Consider the following 27668-nt stretch of genomic DNA (forward strand, 5'->3'; position numbering starts at 1 on the left):
CATGGGCTCTGGATATCCAAACCTCCGTCCCCGTCAATTGTGTAACCCCCACACGTGTCACACCGCCCCTGTATGCGTCTTGTTTGTCTTGTCTGTTTACCTACCCAACCTACCTCCCCAGCTGTACCGACTTCCTTCACCTGACGTACCACTCTCACCTAGGAAAAAAAAAAAGGGGGCACTCTGTACCCACAATAAATTACGCCCCATACATAGCTGCCCATTCCGCACACATGTCTGCTGGACATGGAATCTATCAATTACAATTGGCTGTACAACAAGTATTATTGTTGTCCTGACACCTCTCTCAGGGGTGGAAGGTTTCAAATGTCACACCAAATTACATACATATGCACAGCTGTTGCTGATGAAGAAATGGGCAGCTATGGGCCTTACCTACATCCCTCCTGCAAATCCCAAGCTTGTTTCCCTACTGTCTTACCCTCTTTGTGACCCCTTTTTCACCACTTTCCTGTCTCCCCATTTTCATTTCTTTCAAAGAAAATAGCGCGGGTGTGCGCCAGAGTAAGCACTGGTAAGCGGTTGTAAGCGGGTGTGCGCTTGTGTGCGTGGAGCTAAACGCTAGTGCGCATGCGTGAGCTCCGCGCAAACCAGCGCTAACCCAGTTACAACTGCTTAAAAGTGCCTTAGTCACTTTGATTGACAGGTCCTGTACTCAGTTCAAAAGCAAAATAAAATCCCACTGTCAGTCCCGAACCCAGGACCTTGGAAACACTAGTCTGTATGACCTACCACTAAGCCATGACTCTTATACAAGAACATTGTGCTAAAATAAATATAACATGTAATAGTAGGGATGAATGTAAAGGTAATATAGGATGTGTAGTACCCAAAGCATGTTATGTAGAATTACTGTCAAAACTACTGGATTCCCATAATAGTAGTGTGTGAACAGAAACAGCCATGCTAGTTGTTAGCTTGTAGGTAATAATGTCAATTAAAGTACATATATAAATGTATGTATATGTACATATATATATATAAATATATATATATATATATAGTTGTAGGAGTCATTGTGCATACACACTTACTACAGGGAACAGGAGAGAGGAATGGAGAAATGTGAATCTACAACACAGACTGAATCATGAGAGAGATACTAACCTTTACACTCACAGAACAGTGTCCACAGCATACCAGCATGGTCCCCGCCCTTACAATCTGAAAGGGCAACGCCTATCCCACATACCCTTTTATAGCACTGACCTGAAATCACAGTGAGAACTGCAATCAGTACACAACTGGCTGTATGCAATTAGCAAATGCTGGCTTACAATTGGTGCAGAGGCCATCACATGGACCTATGCAGATACCTACAAAAGCATCCAGTACTAGCAATCCACACATGCAATACATTCATTGCACTGTCTGGAAGCAGACAAAGGGAGAGAGAAAACTGAGAGAGAGAGAACAAAAAAAAAACCTACACACTGTGACTCTGTGACTCTAAGCTGTCAGCAGTGACAGTAGCAGCAGCAATCAGAAGCAGTGGTAATGCAACCAGCTGCGACAAACACAGGTAATGCAAAGTAGCAGGTTAATAGTGTGCATACTGTGAACCCTCCAAATGTGTCATAGGTCTGTATCTATAGGTATGTCCATGTGATATGTTGTGTGTCCTGCAGTAGCCCCCTGCTATTGTTATACAATATGCCTCTGTCTGGGGTCCACTGGACAGGATGCCTAACCTTTGTGCATAGGGTCTGGGTTAGAAATGTGTGTGCAAGTTCCATGCAATCTGTGGCATGTCTGTGGTAAGCATTTGCAAAGGGGTCAGCAGTGTGGGTTGTGGCTTCCACTGGCCCAGTGTGCTGCATGGATACCATCTCAGTCCCAGCAAGTGAATAACTGTCTAATCACATACATATCAAAGTAGTCTACTGTGCTGGTGGTGGTGGTGGTGGGATATGTATATCCAGGCCGAGTAACTTCTGTCCACATCACAGTAGTGGATGGCATCCCACATACAGTACCTTGGGATGAACCCCCAGAGTGAGGTTGTGCATTGGACCTGTCAGTGTGTGCTGACCGATGGGGCATGCTACTATGTTGTGTGGAATGTGGCAGGTATTGTTGCACAGGTGTTGGCTGAGCACTGATATCTGGCCATGTACCTGTGTATCCACCATGACACACACACATGCAACATATGGGAGTAGTAGTATATCACTACACATGAGTATCATGTATAGTATGTGTGCCATATATTGCTGACATAGTCTGCTGATATCCTGTTTGTGTTCTCTTCCAGGGAGATGGCGCGTCAGCGTAATCCCGCCTACTCTGCAGCGGCAGACGAGGAGATCCACCAGAGCCTGGTGCGGGAGTATGAGTATGAGTATGACATCCTGTTTTCCCGCACCAGTCAGAATCAGCAGGTGAGGGCTGCACTGTGGCAAGACCTTGTCCGTAGGGTAAATGATATTGGCATGCATAACAGGACATATGAGCAGGTACCACATCACTGCAGTGATTTAATCTGAAGTGTCCGTCAGCGTGCATCAGATATCCACAGGCAACAGGTTGCCACAGGAGGTGGGGTGGCCACACATCCCCCCTTACCAGACTGGAGGGGCTACTCCTAAGTGTTGTGGCTCCAGCCCTGGAACAGCAACAGCAGTACACCTGCATCATGATGGAGGCTGGATCCACACAGCAGCACGACATGGAGCGTGCAGGTAATATGCCATATGTACACTTGACTCTTCTGTACACTGTATAATATGCAATATCAATAGCACAGTTGTGCCCACTGACATTAATCTCATCATTTCTGCAGGTCCCTCCAGGGTTACAGCAAGGCAGGCCATCCATGCTGGTGAGTGTGTTTAACATAACCTATAATAGTCCTGATAATGCTAGTAACAGTAGTGTAACTCAGTAGTGCTCTGTGTGTATACTGCGGGGTGTGCATGTGTGCATGTGTGCAGGTGTGCCTGTGCCCATGTGTGCATGTGTGCATGTGTGCAGGTGTGCCTGTGTCCACGTGTGCATGTGTGCCTGTGTCCACGTGTGCATGTGTGCATGTGTGCATGTGTGCATGTGTACACGTGACCCCGTGTGCATGTGTGCATGTGTCCATGTGTGCATGTGACCACGTGTGCATGTGTGCATGTGTGCATGTGTCCACGTGTGCATGTGTGCATGTGTCCACGTGTGCATGCCTGTATGTGTGCATGTGTGCATGTGTGCCTGTGTGCATGTGTGCCTGTGTGCATGTGTCCACGTGTGCATGTCTGCATGTGTGCCTGTGTCCATGTGTGCATGTGTGCCTCTGTCCATGTGTGCATGTGTGCATGTGTCCATGTGTGCATGTGTGCATGTGTGCAGAAGTGCATCACTGGTAACAATGTCTGGAGACTGTAAACTGTGTTTCCTGTCTTCCTCCCACAGGTTCTGGTGCTGCTCTGGTGACCTGCAGCAGGGAACCTGAATCTTGTGCCACGGGTACTGGTAATGATGATATTTGTGTAATGGTACAGGAAGGTGTGTCAGGGTCTGCCATTGGTCAGCCAATTGACAGTACACAGCTGTCAACCCCATCATTCCGCACAGTCATCCTGCCAGTACATCCTTTGTCACCATTGTGCCTAGGTGATGGACAGGATACAGTGGGCATAGACCAGGGTAATGTGGTACCTGTGGCACATGCGTCCCCACACAGCAGCCATGGGCAGGGTCCTCCGATGGTACCACACAGACAGTTGCCCATGGGTTCTCGTGGGAGCATCCGTGGGCGTACTGCCTCTGGCCGATATGCCCAAAGAGGTCTGTCAACCTCAGCTATGTTTCGGACTGTCATGCAGACACAGTCGCGTATGGAAAGGTACACCAGACAGGGTCTGAGGGAGCTGAGAGCATGTCGCACAGCCATGACAGACAGTATGCGTGACATTGCGGATGCTATCCGTAATTTCACCGATGTCATAGACAGATGTTGTGGGGACATATTACAGCAGTTCCACAACCAAATGTCCATGAGCCAGGGCAATGGTGGGCGTTTGCGGCGTCGACGTGGCCGTATGCCGGCAACAGCAGCAGCTGGCAGTCGGGCGGATGACAACAGGCTCGCGCCCCCATAGTGCCAGCAGCAGCCCCAGCAATGCTGGGTCTGTGCTGTCATCGGAATGCCCCAGGAGACCACGTGCATGTGGCTCTGGACAGTCCCAACAGGGACCTGTGTCCAGTCAACACACTCCCGCTTCAGATGACAGTATCCAGTCTGGCTTAGTACTGGATACGGTCCGTAGCACCCCTGCCAGGCACAGGTACCGTGTCCGTGCCCACAGACACTGATCTGTATGACCTGCCAGGTGCAGTCTGTGGCTGTCCACAAACCCCTGTATATGGCAGCCATGAGGTGGAACTGTGTGCGTGCATACACACATGCAAAATGTTAACACCTAGGGCGACCACATACACGCACACACTGCACCAACACTGCCCCACCCTGTACTGCTGCCCCTCACCAACACACATACACACACATGTCAATTGGTGGTATCAGTGGCTGACTCAGGCATACCTAATTCACACCCTGTGCATATGATGACACTGTGCCACTGCCTGCAATCTCCAACATAATTGCGGGAACAGGTAAACACGTTGCTGATGCACAGGGTGACTACATAGAAGTGTATTAGTAGTATCATGTTGGTAACAGTACAGTGTGCTGCTATGACTGTGTGTATATCCCAGCATGCCTGCTGCAGTAACTGTATGAATGTCCTGAATTGTTATCTGCACCCATAGTACATACCAAAGTGTAACAGCTGCACATAATTGCATGCCGGTGGTAAGGTTGTCAACAGATAGCCGCATACATGGGTAGCACAGAGGGGAAGCTAACGCAAGTAGTGATATGCAATGGTGGACATGTACAGTAATGGTGTCAAGTTGCCCACGACTATGCAATGTGGATGTTCGCGCATGTAGATATGTGTGCAGTACCAATGTAATCCAAATCACAAATAACTATGACATAATATCAGTTCTACAATGGGCATCTGCGCTGTGTATTCCTGGGTACATGTTGATAGTGCCTACATATTTGCATTGTTACTTACTGTTATTGTTACCCTTCTTTGTTGTACAATGCACTACTTCCAGCCCTGCTTACTGTAGCTTTGTTTGCATGCATGTTCGGGGTTCCCTGGAACACTGCTTACACCTGCAATGCAGAGTTACAGAGCTTCTGTAGACTCCTAGTGACATCTGCATAGCGTACGATATGTATGTCAACTTTACACATGACAGAACGTCACTGTCTGTCCTGTACGCATGTACGTTGCCTGTGACACATTGCACATGTCTTACCGGCATTTACCCATGTGTGCAGTCATATATGCCAGTGCTATGAAACAGTAGCGGTACACCCACACATACACACCTTCAGTATGTTGTTCCCCATTGGCCCTATGTGTTGGTACTCACCATGGCAATCACACTACTAGGGTAGCATGTGCAAAGGTAACCTGTGAATCACCTCTATGGTCCAGTTGTGGTTTATGTGAGTCATGTGGCAATGTCACAGCTGCCACATGTATGCAGTCAGCCATCACCCTTGGCCAGGAACGTACAACACATGTGTGGGATGCCACCACACAGCCAATCTGGGGACTGAGCTCTCTGAACCCAGTAATGCCATACCCTGTCAGGTGGCATGTCATATATACTACATCCTGGACAAACTTCAACCCCAATCCCTGCTGCTACTATTGATAAAACCCTGAAGATGTTTCTGATAGTTTTGACCAATTCTTTACTGAGACATTTCAAGCCCTAGCTAGCCATCTACCTCCTAGCTCCCCTGGTCCTGAAAGTAGCACCCCTAGAAACCTACTTGCATTCAGCTGCCAACCTGTCGCCACTTCACTTCTCCGTACCTTGATTGAAAAAGTGAAACCCACTACACTTTCTGCTGATCAACTCCCTGCCGAGTACCTACACAAATCAGATGATTATATTGCTTACCCCGTCTCAAAACTAATCAAACGAACCATGGTAGAATCTAAATTTCCCACCATCTGGAAAATATCCTATGTAATCCCACTTCACAAAGGAGGCAGCTCTACTGAATTCTCCAATTATAGGCCAATAGCTATACTCTCTCCACTTGCAAAGATTATGGAAACTTTATTCATAGACAATTCATGCACCACCTAATCCAAAATCGCCTTATGGCAGACACTCAGCATGGCTTCCGTCCTCATCACACCACTACTTCAGGCCTCCTAGCCTTTACTAACACCATAAACCATACTTGCAACACTAATTATATATCCTCAGCCCTCGTTTTGGATCTTTCCAAGGCATACGATATGGTTGATCACCAACTTGTAATCCACACCCTGCAAACATTCTGTCTAGATACTGGAGCCTTCCAATGGTTTCAATCCTACCTGCATGGTCGACAGCAGGCTGGCCTCTGGCAGAACAAACTCTCTAACCTTCTACCTAACACCCTCAGAGTACCACAAGGCTCTATACTAGGGCCTTGCTGTTCTCCATCTTCATTAATGACCTTTATACTGTCATCCCAAAAGTCAGCTGTATCCAATATGCTGAAGACTCTACTCTGATCTGCTCAGCCACATCTCCAGTAGAGTTATGGTCAGCTACCCAGACCACCTTTAATACAATAGAAAACTGGCTTTCTGAACATCGTCTGATCCTAAATCCCAAATAAACTAAACTGCTGTTATTTCACCAACACGTAGGTCTACCGCTTTCACCTTTACCATAACATCAACTGATGGCACAATAATCTCCCCTGACCCATCTACTAAACTATTAGGTGTCATCATAGACAATAATCTCAAATGTGACCTACGTGTTAACCAAATTATCAAAGCCATCAATAAAAAACTAGGGTCACTTTACAGAATAAAAGCCTTCCTAACCCGTCCAGCTAAAGGTGCCATAGCTCGCTCACACCTTCTTTCAACCCTTCTGTATGCATCCCCTCTACTTTCGAATATGAACAAGACTGTCCTTAACAAACACTCAATTTGCTACAACCACATTGCCCGGTTTGCCACTGGGCTGCCTTTTAGGACACATCATTGCATCAATCTAAATCAGCTTGGTTGGCTTGAACTACCCAGCCTAATACAGTATAACCAACTGATTATGGCCTATAAAATCCTCTATAATCCGGACAATACTCCTGCACTTCAAATATTATCACCCCCTATAACAATCCTAGACTGCTTCGATCCTCTAACAAACTACTAATTCAGACTAGCAAATTTAATAACACAGCCGGTGATTCTCTCTTTGCAACCTCTGTAAGTAGATCCTGGAACTCACTTCCAGCTGATATTACCTTACTTTCCACCTTAGGTCAATTTAACACTAGACTCAAACAACATTTGTCACTTAACTGGCTATGTCAATGAATCAAGCCTGGCTAACTCGAATGTGTAAAATCTGTTAACCAGTTTACTGTGTAATTTAATTTAATCCTGTCTTGTGCTCAAGACTAACATTAACCTGTGGAACATGTTTAACTTGCTTACTTATGTAATCTCTGTAAATAATCTGTTTGTAATATGTAATACTGGTATTATGTAATGCTGTATCTGCTTACCCTTGTAGCTTTTCTCCCCGGGCCTCCCCTGGAAATGGACATGCATCCAGTCGGACTATCCCGGTCAACAAATGTAGGATAAATAAATAAATAAATAAAATATATTACAGTGACTACAATACAAGTCAGACATTGACACGCACTGACAGCATGCTGAACACACTGGGGCATACGTGGGGACTCAGAATAGCATCCTGCCTGAGCATCACACACCTCCGCAGCTGGCACACAGGCATATGTTCCGTCGGAACAGAGCACATGCCACACATGGCACACACATCCCCTGTGCCACACACTCACAGCCTGTAGGGCTACACAACACACCTGCTACAGACGTGTCAGGTACCTGTATTGGGTGCTGCACTGGGGTCCCGCTCAACAGGCTGTATCTGGTAAAGGTCACAGTGATATGCCTCAGGGGCACTATGGTCCACCACAGAACACATGCATACAGGTCAGTCAGAGGCATGGACACATATGACTCACTCATTGACCATGCCAGTATGGCTGACCTGAGACATACCTCCCTGGACTACATGATAGGGAACATAGAATGGATCTCTCAGCATGTGGCACAGGCCAGTATGAGCCTGATCTTGGTTGCCAACATACCCTCACCAGGTATGCTACCACTATATGTGGGAAGGGTGTTGTATGTCTACATTATGCTCAGTCTCCAATGTCATTCATAGGGTATCCGCTGGCTGTCAACGTGTGCTTACATGCTAGGAAGCCACAATGATGTGCAAGGGTCATCTTGCACGTGACACCCATGGCCCGATGTATAATGGCAAAGCTCCTTGGTACACACATACTGCCTTATGCTGCAGGACACGGTTTACATAGCCACCTCCGTGGGTATCACACAGGTTAGACACTAACAGTGCTGCTACACAACAACAGCAGTGTACACGGAAGATGCATGCACTGGACACTGTCCTCAGCACGGTGAACTGCAATGTCTGTGCAGTACCAGATTCCTGATTCATGGCTCACAGGTGTTACCCATCACTGACAGGTTATGCCCCATACCATGCCTGTCGTCCCCTACACATGTAACACACATGGACATGGGGTGGTATCCCAAGGTACCACAGATACACACACCTCCAGGTTGTTGGCACAGCACAAAGCATCAGGGCCTAATCATGTGCAGCTAACAGTGTGTCAGACTGCCATCTGGTTCATAGCCTGGCACACACAACCCTCCCATACACAGGAAGACCACCTATCCTCCATAACAACACTGGCAATATGACAGTCTCAAGAACTGTCTTTATATGGCTGGACTGCATCCAGCCAAACATTGTCGTGAGCATTACTGTAGCTACAACACACTAGTTGAAGGGTTCACAGCATGTGGTCACTGAATTGCAGTGGAATGACATGTTACCACTACCACAACAGGTGGGAACATGCAGCATCTATACATCGACTACATGTACACTATATGGCCCAGACCAGATGTGTATCCCCTGCTGTAGGTATTTTACCATATACACCCACACTGTATAGACACATACCACGTGCGGACCCTGCACAGTAAGACACAGTCATATTGGTATACATTGCAAATACCATTTATCCACTCGAGGCATGTGTCAGACATGGTAACTACTGCAGGTCACAGGTATTTATGTGTATGTGTCACACACATACATCATGTGTGCAATGCCATTGCTGGTTTAGGCAATGGCATGCATTGTTATGTACAAAGACCCACACAAGGTCATACTGTGTGACACAACCACACGTGGCAGTTGTGGGTTACCAAAACATACCTATCTGTACTCTGACAATGGTAATAGACACAGTAGCAGAGCGCACTATTGGCATTACTAGCCAACTAGCCCTGTTTGGCTGTGCTGATAGTGTGGTGACATCCCCTGTGTTTACTGGGGGAATATGCAGCATCTGGTGTATTGTAGTATTTGCCAAAAGGATCTGTTCTCTCACACTTGCATTTACACACACCCTACTACCCCCACACACACACTTGCCATTCGCAGGATTCATTCCCCTACCTAACTAAGTCACGACACGTGAGAGACGCATTAGCAAAGCGCACTATTCGGATTACTAGATAGTTCCTTTTCTCTGGCTGTACTTATAGGGTGCTGACAACATCAGTATTTTGAAAGGGTAATGTGCATCAGGTAGTGTGATCTCCTGATTGCCAAAACCAACATGTTTTTCATACGGAAATGCACACACACAAACTCCCCACATCCAAACACACACACACACTTGCCACTTGCAGGTTTTAAACCCCTACCTAAATATGTTATGGCACTTGAGAGTGACGCTGTAGCAGGTTGCGCTATTCTGAGTACTGGCAGATGTCTCTTCTCAAGCTGTATGCATAGGGTGCTGTCATCATCACTGTTTGGAAAGGGTAATGTGCATCATGTAGTGTGATCCCCTGATTTCAAAAAAGCACATGTTTTTCATACAGAATTGCACACACACAGAGTCCCCACATCCAAACACACACACATGCCATTTACAGATTTCAAACTCCTACCTAACTATATTATGACACTCGAGACGCATTAGCAGAGTGCGCTATTCGCATTACTGGGAGGCTTCCCTTCTCCTGCTGTACTTATAGGGTGCTGACATCTTCAGTGTTTAGAAAGGGGAATGTGCATCCTGTAGTGTGTTCTCCCAGTTGCCAAAAGGCACATTTCCCTCACACAAAATTGCACACACACTAACCCCCCTCATCCAAACACACACACTTGCCATTTGCAGAATTCCAACCACTACCTAACTATGTTATGACACTCAAGACGGACGCATTAGCGGAGCGTGCTATTCACATTACTGGCAGGCTTTCCTTCTCCTGCTGTACTTATAGGGTGCTGACATCATCTGTGTTTAGAAAGGGGAATGTGCATCCTGTAGTGTGTTCTCCCAGTTGCCAAAAGGGACATTTCCCTCACACAAAATTGCACATACACTAACCCCCCTCATCCAAACACACACACTTGCCATTTGCAGGATTCAAACCACTACCTAACTATGTTATGACACTCGAGACGGACGCATTAGCAGAGCGCGCTATTCACATTACTGGGAGGCTTTCCTTCTCCTGCTGTACTTATAGGGTGCTGACATCATCTGTGTTTAGAAAGGGGAATGTGCATCCTGTAGTGTGTTCTCCCAGTTGCCAAAAGGGACATTTCCCTCACACTAAATTGCACGCACACTAACCCCCCTCATCCAAACACACACACTTGCCATTTGCAGGATTCAAGCCACTACCTAACTATGTTATGACACTTGAGATGGACGCATTAGCAGAGCGCGCTATTCGCATTACTGGGAGGCTTCCCTTCTCCTGCTGTACTTATAGGGTGCTGACATCATCAGTGTTTAGAAAGGGGAATGTGCATCCTGTAGTGTATTCTCCTAGTTGGCAAAAGGGCTATTTCTTTCAAACAGTCTTGAACACACACTAACCCCCTCCACCCACACTGAGCATGTACAGGATTCAAACCCCTACTTAACTACGTTATGACACTCGAGACAGATGCATTAGCAGAGCGCACTATTCGCATTACTGGGAGGTTTCCCTTCTCCTGCTGTACTTATAGGGTGCTGACATCATCAGTGTTTAGAAAGGGGAATGTGCATCCTGTAGTGTGTTTTCCCAGTTGCCAAAAGGGACATTTCCTCTCACAGCCTTTCACACACAAACCCCCACTCACACACACGGAGCATTTGCAGGATTCAAACCCCTACCTAACTATATTATGACACTTGAGGGAGACGCATTAGCAGAGCGCACTATCCAAATTACAGAGCATCTGTTCTGCACCTGTAGTATTTATAGGGTGCTGACATCTTTATTTCTACAGAGGTATGTACATGTAGTACTACCTGTCAGGTGGGGATAGCATATATATGCATTTGCAGCCACCTACGCCAGGGTCAGATATGCACATCGCACTGGCAGGTTATGTTCTATACCATGCTTTGGGACCACAGGACCTGTAACACACAACACAACCAGTCCAGAACACCACACCCACATCCAGGACACACACTTAGCTTCCCTGGGAACAGTGCCAGGATATGCAGGTGTTCACATACACCATTCCAGTTGTTAACATCAGGTACAGGCATATTGTGTGTGAGAACTACTCAGGCCTCTACCACTTTACCCTACAGCCACTACAATTTGTGGGTCCATGTGCTATGGCAGAACCACACACCACAGCCACATGGGGAATACATATTGCACCTGTCCATCTGCAACATGGGTACTCACTGTTCCACACCAGAGGTAGACCACCATTGTTGATATCTGACCATACCCACCTTTCCTGGACATCCATATCTCATCTCCACCCCCAGGCAAGGTTGTCACTGCACACAAACTGTATTTAGCACAAGCAGACTCTACACTTGTGTAGACTGGGGTGGACGACTTCAGAGGACCCATGCTGGGGGACTATACTGGCCACTCAGCATAATCCTTGACAATTGCATTCTATGAGCATGTGTACGGTTTGCATTGGTCATGCTATCCCACATATACCCATGACTGCTCCACAACAAGACACCTGTCAGCTGTACACCAGCCATATATGCGCCGTACAACAGACAGAGTGACCTAATACATTGCAGAGCTGTAGCCCACAGAGGTAGGACATCTGTGAACAGTTCCTGCATGGCACTTCATTCACACATACTCATTACAACACAGTGTTGACAGTGGAATCGTCCAGAGAATGCAGATAGGACTCCCCTCAGTCTGTTATTGATGGACACCTACTGTCAGAGATCCTCAGCAACCCTCTCACAGCACACACCGACAACATGGCTGTGGCTTAGCACATTCAATCCCTGCGACCTCCACAGTGCCCCTGCTTGACAGAGGCACAGCTCACTAGCCTCACATGTTGCCTTCTATGACCTACTTTACAGTGGCACAGTAGCCTACTGTCCTGGGGATGCAGATGCCAAGCACACTCTGGCTGAGCTGTCATTCCCTAGGGCAACAAGCCTAGTATTGACCTCTACACCCATATGTTCAATTGTCGGATGCACAATATTTGTTGTGCTGTTCTACTGTTTGCAGGTCTTTATTGCCATAGCATTCCCTGTTCCTATGACCAACTTGTGTATCTGTGGAAGATGTTTGCATATGACGGCAATCCACTATATCACTTATGTCTCTGTAGTCATTTACTGTGTGCACTGGGCTGATTGCTGTGTTGTGGTTGGTTCCTGGACTGACACGTATAAATACCAGATATGTGTGGCCAACTGCTAAACGGAGATATGGCCTAAGTGTGTGAGCATGCCCAGTTCAGCCTTTCCATGGCATGTTGTCTGACATATGCCTCATTTATCAAAGTGTGCGAGCATGCCCAGTGTGAGCTTTCCATATGTTGCACTCTGATGTCCACCACATATTTGGGTGTGTGTGAGCTTTAACAATATCTCACGTTTATGGTTGTGTGTTGGGTGTCATGTTGTGTACTAACTGGCCAACTGCTTCGTGTCTGCCACAACAGGGATTATACTGTGCCTGCAGGGATTGCATGGGATACTTTGCAGATAGTTCTCAACATACTTTCATAATGACCTAACACTGTAGTACCGTATAGTGTACTGGTTCAGTACTTTCACTGTGGTGGACAGTATCCTGGGCTTTAATCCTATGACTGCTTGACATCTTCATAGTGAGCACAACAGACTGTGTAGGGACCAGTTGTGCATATATGACCATGTTGCAATATGTTCAGATATGGACTACCTACACCAGGCTCGTCCAACATTGCTAGTGTATTCCACAACATGGGTGGACATTGGCAAACACTAGCGATGTTCCCTAGGACATTTCTGATGCTAGTCACAGGGTGTGTTTGTCCTTTGACAGACATTGCAACTGGAGTTTGCCATGACATATGTCATGGTTAGTATACTGTGCCTCCGTCTACCTCTGACATAACAGTGATACCCAGGGTTAGCCTACCATCTCCCATCCACTCATCAGGATTCCTCTTGAGGGGTGTCAGTATGTGACTCTCTGGCTGACCTGTACCAGGAGTTTACTGAAGAGTGGGGGTGCCTTCTGTGTTATGGATCATTCTGTACAGCTTGTCCTATGTATGTCAATGCTGGGGTTCAGGTCTCTCATGTGCATAGCTCACTGCCATTCAGATTGTACAAGGTGCAACATGTTCATTCATTCCAGGTTGGACATGGCTTCATACATCAGGCACAGCTTTCCTGTAGCTGGGAAGTATGGCGGTGTGTGGGGCTGCAGTTTGTTTACTCAGGCAACACATGGCATCTGTTCATGCTCTTTGCTACTCCTGGTGGGGTACTGTTGTGGACTTTTCAGTTGATGGAGGTGTCTGCTGCGGTATATCCCACAGGGGCTATTGTAGTCTCTTGTGACGCTGATGGAGGATGACTGCAGAGCCACAGTGAGTTCCCCTTATCTACATCTGCCAACCTTCATGTTTGGGTGGGTATATAGTATATGTTTCTGCGAACACTACAGCCACATGTTTGTCCAGTGCAGGATATCTATCAACTTTTGTACCCAGGTCTCACATTACATGTTAGGTACCTCATGGGTTAACACCTGTGTGGTAATTTGTGGGCACTTACTGTATATCCACGGTGGTTGTCTATACACAGTTCTGCAATTAGCTTGCTGACATGGCTATGGCTACAGTTGTCTGTTTGTAGGTGGCCCTTTTGTGGGTTGCTTGTGTCAGCTGGGGGTCGGATATGGTGGGCTGTTTGTACTCCTCTTCATACATGTTCAGTCACAGTCCTTCCATGTTGGCCTATACCTATGGGACATATATACAGAACGGGGGTGGGGGGGCCAAGACCAGGCCTTGTGGGATGCCACTCATATCGGCTTTGTAGTCTGACATGGATGCGGCATGTCTGACCATGTCAGTTCTGTCCTTGGTCTGGTTTGCAACCCCTCTACTGACATAGGGTATATATTTAAGCTGGTGAACATATCCATACTGAACTCATACGGTATTGTCTAGAAGCATGTGCACGGTCCAGCTACACTGTGTGGACCACATTGCCCTCATCAATGACCTTAATGACTGCTTCAAATGGGTCAGACATGTTTAGGGGCAGGTTCTGCAGTTACGATAGCCACACTGTGTAGGGTCCAGTATCAGTAGGTCCACAATAGCCTTCTGTCTGCGGTACATACTGATCCTTTCCATAGCTGTGCAGAACAAGCTTGTCAGGATCCTGGGGTGGTAGTTTGGAGTATCCATTCAGGCAACACCTTTGTTGTGATGGACCACTGTTGTTGTACACTGCTCTTTGGGTACATATCCTGTGGTAAGGCTGACATTGGGCAGTAGTGTGATTTGGCATTCCATTATTCTTGGAGTCCATGTTGGCCTCAGCACAGGACACCATCACATACCTTTGCTGCTGTGTGTTCTGCTTTGCAGATGATGGCTGTTACCTCAGCATCTGCAATGTCAGGGGACCATCAGTCTGCTGGGATAGGTATTTTGCACTCTGGGGGGGGGGGTGTTTGCACTGCACCTGACAGGTTGTATGTTAGCAATATGTGTGTGTGTTTGGTATGTTGTTTGTAATATCTGTGTGATTTGGAGCATATCTGTGGATGCCCAACATGGTTCCTACCATCAGTTGGGTAACCCTTGTGATTATCCTTAGTGTCCTGTATGTTTTGTATCTTCATAGGTTCATGGGTTCATACTAGGCTATACACCCTTGGCCATTAGTAAGCCTAGCCAGAGTGTGTGTGTCTTTCGCCACCCCTTGCTATGTTCAATTATGGCCATTTATGAAGTTCTTCACTGTGCGTCTGTCTGGTCGTGACACAGTGAGGACCCCCAGTATAGGGGTGTCAGTGAGGGGCTCTGCCTACCATGTATTGGGATCCTGTTTCTGGGTGTGGAGAGCCTCTGGGTTATGTATCTGTCCCTCCAGCACATCTTATTTCATTATGTGTTGAGGCTGACATCTGTGACACTCACAGCTCCAATGGTTTTGATTTCCTGTGGTGGAGCATGTCCATTACTCCTGTGTTGGACATGGCCTTGTACAACAGACATACAATACCTCTGTGTAGGCAGTCTGTGACTGCAGTCAGCTGGGCTGTCTACAGCCAGGTAGCATATGACATATATTTCACACCCTTTATCCTGTTGGTGGGGTAACTATGAGGTCTTCCGAACCGCTGCAGGTGTCACATACGGTACATCCCATATGAGTCATTGTACTAGATTATGGGTCTGATAAGGGAACAGTACAGCGGCACAGTGACCTCTGTTGATGTTGATGTGAATCCTTTCATGATACGGTGTCCAATATCGACAATCTTCATAGCCACATTGGCATTGTGGGTGTCACATGACAGATTAATGTCGACCTGTGTCCCTAGGTCCCTGATTACTCCTTGCATACATAATGGTTTGACACCTATGTGGTAATTTGTGTGTACCTTGTCTGGTATTTGGTGGGACATTCATACTGTCCAGTGTCTTCAGGATGTCTGGGTGGAGTTTTTGTGTGGGAGAGTGTGGTCTGTCGCATGCTACAGACTGTACAGCAGTTTTGACTACAGTTATGTGCACATGGGTGGTCTCCGCTGCTTTGTGCATTGTCAGTTACCTGGCAATATGGGTGTCTGTGCTGCATATGGATACTCCCCCTCCTTTGATGTTTTGGTGCAGGTGTTGGGGCCATAACACATGATATGTGGTATAACCTAGTAGTGCTGGTGTGCTATCACTAGGCTTGCAGCAGGCTTCTGTCACTGCACAGACATCGATGTTCTCCATAATGGGAAGTGCCTCAGGGGCATGCATATTGCAGTTTACACATCTGGCATTGGTCAGCATTACCCTTATATTTCCTACCACTTATGTTTTCTAGGGTGATGGGTAGTCTTTTTGGCCTTGCCTACATACGGCTCTATGGAGGTGGCAAAGGCCTTATCCAGTATCCAGATGCACACGGGTAACAGGTGCAAGCCATCCCTGGAACAGCGGCATGGCTTGTCATGCTTGACATCTCAAGCAGACAGACATTAGACCCTCTTGGACTGACAGCTGTAACTGTGCCAGCTGTTAAACATGAGCATTCTGTGTTTGTACTGTGGCATCATTCTTGGTGAGGGTTGGATGCTGCACACAGCCAGTGTCATACCGCCCTGGGGTACATACTCAGAGGGACAATCCATGTCTCTTTTCATGTTGACCAGGGAGGTACATCTCAGGTAATTCACACCAGCATGGACATTGAGTGCATCATATTTCTGCTTGCTTTGGGGTGACCTGCGTACTTGTGTTATGTGGCATTTTGTGGCAGCCTACAGGCAGCTTACTCTACCCTTTCCCTTGTTCAGTCTGGTGAGTGGGACAGCAGTGTGTCTGCCTATACAGACACCTATTACGACTGTATCAGGCATGTTGTTTCTCCTTCTGGCCTGTGACTGTTTGGCACACCAGCTTTACGTACTATTCGTTGCATGTGCTATGTTTGAAGGTTGTGGTTGCTTGTGATCTGCTTTGGAGGCTTCTGTTGGTGTGGTGTGTTTGTAATTAAGGCCTCCGGGAATATTTGTCTGTGTTTATGTGTTTGGTTTACAGTTGTGGTAGGTCTATGTGGGACTGGGTTTGTGGTGTATGTGGTTACCTTCTCCTCCTGACTAGTTTTGACAGTACTGAGTTGGTGGAGCTCAACCTCTGGTTTGGATACATGGATGCATCTATCACATATATTTGTATTTATTGGGGGGTGTTATGGTTGTCTGTGTACTTGGGACTGGTGTCACATTGCCTCTGGATTCACAGATTCTACTTGTTGTGGCTGGACTTAGTGGATTGTATGTGTGGACATATGTTATTGCCATACTACTGGTAAGTGATTACTTCCCTTTTTATGTTTGCTCTATCATGTGGTAGCTTCCTCATTCTCTTGCATGGTTTGGTAATGGCTGGAGTCCAGCATGCCAGATGCCTGCGTGTATGGCATTGTGTGTTGTTGTTATTTGTGATTGCATACTCCAAGCATTCCTGGCTGTGTTCATGGAATGCCTGTATAAAATGTTCGGTGGTGTGTCCCATATTCTGCACTTGCACAGGGCCTTTTGTGGATTCAACATCGGTTTTGAGGGCTGCAACCTATGCTTTACACATGTTTTTCACTGTGGTATTCTGGCCAGGGACTGGGGTCAGGATGTGTATATCCAGTGTGATTACTCTATGGTCTGGTCTTACCAGTGAGGGGTACACTTCTCATCTTGCCATCCAGTACACATGTTGCTGATTATCACATCCAGTATGCTTACCCCTCTTGTTGGAGTGGTACATTGTTCCTGGGCATTTTGGTTTATGGATTCTGGGTAATTTTCTCCTACTGTGTTGGTGCTAGTATAATGCTCCCGGTGTATGTCTGGGTATTTTCAGTCAAGCAATATAACGTGGTTTGGGGGGCTTGATATATTCATGTATTCCGACATAGGCCAGGTGCAGTTCCTGGTATTAAGACAGTAGTCTGCAGCAGGCTATATACTGGGAGGCGGTTTTAGCCATTGGTATTTGACCTTGGCTAATCCATGCTGCTTCTTGTTGTGGTAACAACATGGGGGTGTGGTTATCCTTGCCATTTCTTGCTAGTCACCCTCCTTTTGTAGCTTGTTCCATGTTTTGCGGCTGTACAGCACAGTATGAGGTGTGACCTGGTAGTGTTAGGGTGCTGATGTGAGCCTTGACCCAGTTCTCTATTACAGGACTGGTATCTACATTCTCCATACTGTGTGCGTTTACACTGCACACATCTTGCTGTTTAAACATCTGTCATTGGGTAGCATTACATCTAGGTTCCTATCCCTTGTAGAACCTATGAAGGTGGGTTTGTGTTTTGAGACTTACCTATTCAGGGCATGCTGTGGGTACTGACAGCCTTTGCCAGTATCCATGGGGCATGGCATAGCAGGTGGTGCATCATGTCATGCTCCGCATGTCTTCCCAGCCTGAAACACATTGGCTCCCCTTTGACTAACTGCATTACTTCAGCCAGTTATTGCACTTGATCATCCCATCGTCATTTTGTGGCTTCATGCTTGGTGAGGGTGGATGTTAGTCAGGGTGCTCATGTGTGCATATAGTACATGGTGTTACATTACTTAACACATGGCATTCATGCCTCAGGTGGTGCTGCAGGGCTGCCTCTGTTGGATGCGCATATTACACTTCCCTGTACATGTTTGTGAGCAGGTCATGTCATTTTAGGCATCCATGTTATTATTTGAGTGAGTCAGAGGGGTATCATTCCCAGGGTTCCTACTGAGCCAGTGTATGTGCTATGCGTTGCCTCTTTGTCAAGGCCAGGGCATACTGGGCACGCCTCCTTCTGCCTACTGGGGCAGGCTCAGGTTGTTCCTCCTCCGAGTCACGCTCTGCCTGTGATGGCCTTGGCAATGGTGGGGGGCTGTTTGGCCCGGCCCTATGCTGGTCCTGCTGCAGCTGTTTTCGCAAGATTATATTATGTAGCATAGCACATACCATGACAGTTTGGGTACATGTAGTTGGTGTGTACTGCAAGGCTCCACCAGATGTGTCCAGACACCGGAACCGTGACTTGAGCAGCCCAAACACATGCTCTATTACATTACGTGTTTGTGCGTGTGCCTCATTATGGTGTTCCTGTTCAGGTGTGTGTGCGTTTCTGATGGGTGTCATCAGCCATGGCTCCAGTGCATAACCTGCATCCCCCACTAGGTGTCCGTGTGGGATGTCTCCATTGGCAAATGTCTGGTACAGCTGCGTCAAATGCCAGATGTGGGAATCGTGGTACCTCCCAGGGCAGCCAGCACACACATTCATTATTATGCCCTGAGCATCACACACGACCTGGCAGTTGATGGAGGGGAAGCCCTTGCGGTTAATGTAGGCCCTACCCCGCTCACCGGCTGGTGCTTTGATGTGTATGTGCGTGCAGTCTATTGCACCCACTACCTCAGGGTATTCTGCTATTTGCTGGAAGAGATGCATATTGCTGGCCAATACCTCACGGGCATTGGGGAAATATACATGATCACCGACATGTGCTGACATGGCATCCAGGAACTGGTGCAGTACCCTGGAGGCTGATGCCTGTGATATCCCCATCATATCGCCAGTTGGTCTCTGGAAGGTACCTGTTGCTAGTATTCTTAGGCCAACACATACCTTGGTTTCCACTGGGATGGGTTCCCCTCTGTTGGTTCTGTGTGAGGCGTGGCCTGCACAGCTCAACAATTTGCTGCAGGAGCTCTCTGTCCACTCTATAGCACTCTACTATCTCCAGCTCATGTAACCCGTGGTAGGTGACCCTGGGCCTCTACACTCTTCTCCGCCTCCTCACTGTGGGTTGTCTGGCACCATCTGCATTGTCACCACCCTCAGCAAGTCACCTATGTCTCATTATGACAGCTATGGCAGCCCCTAACATTTCTGCTCTGAGTGAAGCTTTTTCAGTTTTCACTTCTATTAGCTTACTCCTGTCTTGCAGTGTCTCTTAAGAGAAACATCCTGCACTACTGTTTGCAGAGTTTTAAGTGCTGGGCTGGGCTACTATTCTGCCTGTGTAATTGCCTGCTTCTAATTGTTTTCACCTGCTAGCTTCAGCAATTATCCCTGCTAGCTTCCTATTAATTCTATTGCTTCCTTTTTCCTCTCTGTTTCCTCAGGGGGGAGCAACGTGCATTCCATCAGAAACACGCTCACAGTGGCTTACACGCGCGCACACATGCTTACACAGTTCAGAATCTACTTATTCGGGTTAAAACGCGTCGTACACCACAAACACTGTTACACGCCTGCCAACAGCCTCCAACATACTCAGCCCCTACACGCTGCACACCGTGCAAACAGTATTAAACATCTCCCAACACCCCACATGCTCAGTCTGCCTTTACACGCCAAGACACTGCCCTACTGCGCTTCATGGTGCGACATCGCGCATGCATGCCCAGCAAGAAACTTTGGTGTAAGTAACAGTGTACACCTTCCATTTCTTGACTTTCCATGACTTATCTAGTGGCACACCTCTTTCCATGATCTGTGTCTGTCATCTGTCATGTTACACTGGCCTCAATGAACTGCATTTCTTTCTACCATTCCCCTGTGATGTCACCTATCTCCTACTCTATTCCTCCCCCTTATGTATCTCTTACACTACTCAGACTGTGCTTATTTGCTATGTGACTGTGAGATTCAGTATCCTAACCCTCATTTACATGAGATTGCCTACTAATGCTTAGTTACATGTCTTAGACTCAGCTTCCCCCCTTAGCAACCACTACACGGTGGCCATGTTGTTTTTGGTCTGCTGGTCCCTGCATTGTTATTCCATGTATTGCATGAAACCCACATTTTTGGGTTTATAACCTTCTTTTATGTTTTATACAGCGCAGCCCATTTGCGCGGGGCTGCGCTGGGTTTAAACATCGGCGATCGCCGGAAAAAAAATTATATTTTTAATATTTTGGCATCGGGTTATATTGCCAATGGCCACATATTTGGCCATTGGCATGCTGCCTGAGTCATATGCACCCTTTTTGGAGCTGACATGGCTCCATTGTGGAATTTGCAGAAATGTACTCAGTTGTCAACTGAGTACATTTCTGCAGCTAAAACGTCTCTTACACGGACTGGTTTCTGCTTCGTGGATCGCTAATATACCTCATTTGCATACCTTTCGGCTGCAAGTGAGGTATTTAGCATGTCCACGCCCAGTCCGTGTAAGAGACATTTTAGCTGGTCTCCTACATGGAGTTTAGGGCTGTTCCTGGATCGCGAGGCTTGCATGGAGTGTTGCACGTCTCTTACACTCCGTGCAAGCCTTCGTGAATCCTGCCCTGTATCTTTCAGTCTACAAGAAAATGTGATTACAACCCTTTGTGTTCAGATAGCCAGAGCCTGGTCACTGGGACCTTCATCACCTGTATGAGAAATCTCTCCTGAATCTGCCAAACTCTTGTGTGTCTGGAGCCCTGATCTGTATAGCCTGAATCTTCTTCCTCTTCTTTTCACTGTAATGCACGGTTATGACATGCTTTACACTCTATTCACCTTCTTAACTTTCACTTCATTTCTCTCTGTCTTCCTTTTCTAATCTTCTATAGCCCCATAGCGAGGCATAGCTACAAAGGCAGTATTAACCCTCACAGCATCTGAGGAAATTTTCGACATCACCTGGTTCATCAAATATATGCTTCTGGCCCTTCTGTAATGCTATTAAATGAAATTCCATCAGTGCTGCAACAACTTTTGCCATAATTTGGTCCTTGAGGTTTTGATGAGCTGCTCTGTTCAGATGAATAATTTTTAGAAAATGCTTGAGATATTTTTTTTACTTTATGACCATTCACCATCACAGCCTATTTGTCACGTTCCCTCTTCAGCACAACTCCTTAGCAGTATATGACTGGAAAGGCATAACACATCGTAGCTTCCCTAGTCTCTTATTTTTCTACCTTATTCACTGTCCCACTCAAGCAGACAGATACCCTAAAAGTTATAAGCACCTGCTCTTTCACTTTTTTTGTATCCATCTTATTTCTCCCACAACAATGCATCAAATATGGAGAACATTGCACTTTCTGGTTTAAATTCTTTTATTTCTTGACACTGACACTGAAAGACAGTTTTTTTGTTGGTTTTGTTTTTTGTGAGAAAGATCCAACTTACGAAATATTGCAAAAGAAGAGTAGGTGAGAAAGTACTTAGGTTGTAGATGCAACACAGGTAGAAGTGTAGCTAACAGAAGCAGATATATAAACATAGAACACAAACACCACTAGACAGGGTTGCAATGCACACAAAAGGCAGGGGAGACAGTGGACAGACACATACATACAGAGGGTGGACAAATGGTGATGGAGAGGGTTGGACAACCAACAAGGAATGGACAATGACATATAAGGGTAGGAAAACACCAGGTTGGGCATAGGGTGGTGTTCTGGCATTGCCCAGAAAGAAACAAATCCAGACATAACTTAGCTGGGTGGTCGATGTCATCGGACAGTTGCTCCTATGCAGCACACAGCTCCACTAGTCATGCCAGATGGTGGTCCACATTGCTGAGGACGGTATCCAGTTGCTGACATATCTCAGATAATGCCAGCCTCCACAGCTGAGACAGTGAGACTGCTGGTAACTCCTACATACCACTTTTAGGAGATGAGACTTCAGCCGCCCTTCTGAGAAGGGACATGGAGGGCACCATTACACTCCAAGCAAACTCCAACAAGGAGATCATGTACATTGAGACAGAACTGGCAACCACTGCTGGCCCAGGGTAAGAGGCTGGGCTGGCACAGCCAGAGGTGACCACAGTCTCACCTCCTTCTATGTCACAACTGGATCTGCAGAAGGATAACACATCAGGAAAAATATTACACATATATTATAAACAGAAACGCAGTTGTACCGTGGACTGGCACAGATGTCATGCACATCTATGTATTAGAAACTCACACTGAGTCTGGCTTCCATGTTTCTGATAGACAGAACAGCCAATAATGCCCAAGATAACATACCAAGACATAATCTCTAGAAACTTCCTAACTAACATACCCTCCTAATAAATGCCAAGATACACAGGGACACAATTGGGATGAATTGCATAGCTAGACTTATAAAAGCCCTGGTGGTCATTAGCCTAATATAAAGTGATAAACCTATGATCCTATGAACATCCTAGCACAGGTAGAGGTACTTTAACCTTCTGTAGCACCCAGCCATATTCAGCTACTGTTTCTTTGCCACTGAAAACTAAAGTATGTATTTTTAAGTGTAGATGTACAAGAGTTTCAGTAGTAGAAGGCAAGGGTACAGAAAAAATGCTTAGAATACATTTCCTGCTCCCTCTCCTCATCTACTGCTGACCTTTTGTGAAGAAGGTCAGGGTGACACCAATCCATACTATTGCACATAGGCTGCCACTGCTCACCAGAATGGGTGATGCAAGTGGAATCACTCATCCTTTTGCCAACTCATGCCAGTGAGTCATCATAACTGCCTATCAAGCACTCCTTGAAGTTACTGTGCAGAAGTGCAGAAAATGCTAGTCCTCTCAGCACAAAAAGCTGAAGCTCCTCATCCCCCACTGCCTGAAGTCAAGTTTACTCAAGTGGCAAAATGGTAGCCCCCTTTTCACAGACATGTTTATGAATCATGTAACAATGCACCACAGCAACAGGACATGGCTCTTGCACAGTAGCACAGTACCACAGCACTAGAACATGGCCACAATGCTGTACTGTGGTGTTATGATATGCATTAGCATACAGGTCACGTTTCACATTCATTGTGACATCACTGACGTGTGTCTTGCATAAAGGTGTATGGATAGTGCAGTGTGCACCATCGGCAATTCACAGATAGTGTAGATAACAGCCTTCATTAGCATAACTACCACACTGATTTGGTTTTGCTAGTACAATGTAAAGTGGTAATGACATTTTGTGCAACACTGCGTATAACCTTACAACTTTGAAATAGAGGACTGTCAGCAAAGAGTCTGCAGAAGGTGAGCTTCTCAGTATTAAGGAAGGAGTGTTGCCTGATAAAGTACCTCACAATAGCAACAAACTCTGTGTGGATGTCAGTAAGAGTGAGACAGATTTCAAGATGTTGGTGTAACTGAGAACTCTTGCCACTGACAAGGCATTATATAACCTGCCTGTGGCTGGTGGTGTTTCAAACTGTGAATATACAAAACCACGGAAAGAGCATCTCAAAAGAGATATGATTCCAGGGCCATATATCACTGCATGGCTTCAGAATGTAAATAGGTTGTACATAGCACTCACTGCCTGAGAAAATCAGCTGCTTAAAGAAAGGTGAGGACCTGGCCTTAGGGATGTGTACCCTACAGAGAACCATATACTCCCACTGGCAGACACAATTTAACCACACATGCACAGGTACCAGCACTCTGGACCAGGTGGGGCCTTGATAGTAACATTTCTGCAATCTATCAAGTTCAAAGACATCAAAGGCACAGACTTTGTAATAAAAGGCCCACATGGTGTTGGTTCTCTCCTCTGCTCTCCTGGGAACTACATATGCTCCTCCACATGACATGACATCATATCAAGGGGCTAGTTTAGGATTTGTGAGGCTGAACCCTGAGAGATTCCTAGCACGTCCCATGTGTGCCACTGGAAGGTCCCTGTAGCTAAGGTGATTAAGGCTGCACAAACCTTTCTATCCACAGGAATACACATACTACTCATTCCCTCCCTCCATTCCATGTTTGGGTGACACAGTTCAGGTAGGTCTGTTACAATATCCCTGGCCACCTATTATTGGTGTAAAATGTGTTGGTTTATGAGGCAGTAGTATGCCAGGCATTGTCTCTACCTCCTGTGATGGCATGGAAAGTTGTGACATAGGTCCATAGGTACTTACTAGGCTATTAATCTCTGAGGATCTTAATAAACCTAACCATATATTCCCATGAAGTTTCTAGCCCTTGCGTTTTGCATATGAATAACCCAGAGACTCCAAACAAGGACATTTGAGGACATTTACATGTTTCGCCCATCTACAAGGGACATGGGTGCTAAACCAGTTTTTTTTTCAGTTACCCATCCATTCATCCAAATTACATTTGAATAGAGTAAGAAAAGTACTTTGCTGTATATGGAGTGGAAGACAGTTCCACAGAAGAGGTGTTCTCTATGATACATCCCTATCCCTCCAACATGTTCTAGCCATTTTGCAAAACAGATTGAGATCTCTTGAGTGGGTTTTTATGATACCATTGAACTTACAAATGTGTAAATATTCTGACAGAAGAGGGACTCTTGAAGGTCTAATGTTGAGGCAGGGGTTGCTTCTCAGTAGTCTGTATGGTACTGAGAAAAAGATACAAAGCTTTGAGATGGTCTGCATAATTTTTATGATTTAGGACCTGGATTTTTTTTTTTGTGAGAAAGCATTATGGTTATTCCAGTTGTGACCAATATTTCGAAACATAGATAGATACTGAAGGGGGCACTGTACTCAATTATTGGACTAATGAGTGCTGAGTACAGTAGATTTATTATATCCCTGGATCTGGACATAATACCTTTAGATATAAGCTGTACAATGAAAAAGAACTCCCTTACAGTAGTGGATACATGGTGATCAAAGGACAGTTCATTGTTGACTCAGGCTCCCTGATCCCTAACTATAAGAATCATACTTGCCAAAAGATATGATTACACAATTCTTAGCATTTAGTTTTAGTCCATGCTTTTGACACCAGCTATTTGTTTGGGACAGGACACTGGGGAGTTTCTGATGGCACCAAGATTTTACATGTTAAGACATGCCACAGTTTGGACACTGACTTTAACAATGGCTCCTGCTGCTGTACTCCCACTATTCAAAGCATTGTGTTTTTTGTATAACAATAATCATGGCAATTAAAATGGCTATGTGATGCAGTATGCCAGTTTTATACATTTCTAAACCAGTCAGCAGTTTTCAGTTCATTCATTCATTTGCATAATCTATGTGGCTTTTTTTTGCATTGTGTTCCTCATTTCTGTGTCATTATATGCACATTAGCTTCTGCTGTTTATCACACTATTTTGACCAAAGCACAACTGTGCTATCTGTGCCACAGAATCAACCGCAGATTGTACAGTATCATTATCCATGCTGATATGAGGTTCAAAATACTGTTGTCTGTTAATCCCAGGCATACACTGTGCGATCCTTATTTTAAATGATTGTACACTTGTTTCATATCACCAGCACATCATATCCTTCAAATCCCTTGACTGGCTATACCACAGCTCTAAGAAATAGTTTATCTGTTTATAATTAACAGTCAATTGATTTTTATCATTTGCTTGTTTCATTTATGATGTCACTGGTATTATCAGTACTGAGGTATTTTTAGCAATACAATGAAGTCCAGGAGGTATGGACATATTTTAATTCTGCCTGCTGTTTGCTTCTTGCAGAGGAAAAATTATCTGTACAAAGATGAAGCAAAAACATTTGCATCTTGGCAACATTAATAATTAAATTCATCATACACTAGTTCATATTATAGCCATCTAATACCTTATAACGTTGATGGATAATCCCACACAACAAGTTGTTCACATTCTGTACTACATTGGTTTCTCTACCTGCTGCTGTCAAATTCCAGGCAGTTTTAACACGCCGCCCTAAGGAAAAACAAGCAGTGCCTAGGATGTGTGAGTTTGTAGTTCCCCATGTCTTTGCCTGTCTATCAGTGTCACACAACCATGTCTATATCAAGGTCTTGATATGACGATCTTGCAGTAAAAGTACATTGTCCATTCTCTATATGACCACCCCAGCCCAAATATGTCATTCTCATCAAAAATTTTTATTCAAGAAAAAGCAGGCATAGTATGTGAGACATTCTGGCAAAGTGCACAAACTAAAATGTAACTGATACAGATGATTAAATCACACTTTCACAATGACAGCTACTGGATGAAATTTTCAGACAGCATATTCCCACAACTAAAGCACAGTTACATATGATAAGTAAGATTCATGCATCTTACAACTCAATCGTGCTCCTAAAGGTACATGCATACATACATACATAGAAATGTTTCAAGCATGGGCATTAAAGCCCTTCTAGCTTGCCAATATGCCAAAACACTTGTTCCCATAATAAATGTCCAGGCTGTTCTTAAAATATCTAAACTAGTACTTGCTTTAATGTAACTTGGTAGTCTGTTCCAAGCATCAGCTACTCTGTCAGAGAACCAATTAGTATACTTTCATTCCTATAGAATCTTCTACATAGGTTATCTGATGATTCTCTAGTACATTTTGATAACCCCAAACATTCCCAGAGGTAGTTGTCCCTAAATGCCCTATATACCTGAATAAGATCTCCTCTTAAATATCTGTAAGAGACACTGTACAAGTTCAGATATTTTAGTCTTTCATAATAACTTAGATTTTCACATCCATGGATGCCCTTAGTATAGTTCTGCTGTACTCTTTCCAGTTTATTCATGCTTGTTTTTCTATAGGGT

This window comes from Protopterus annectens, chromosome 2.part0 (genome assembly GCF_019279795.1).
Source record: "Protopterus annectens isolate FY-2018-M chromosome 2.part0, PAN1.0, whole genome shotgun sequence".
Lineage (NCBI taxonomy): Eukaryota > Metazoa > Chordata > Ceratodontiformes > Protopteridae > Protopterus > Protopterus annectens.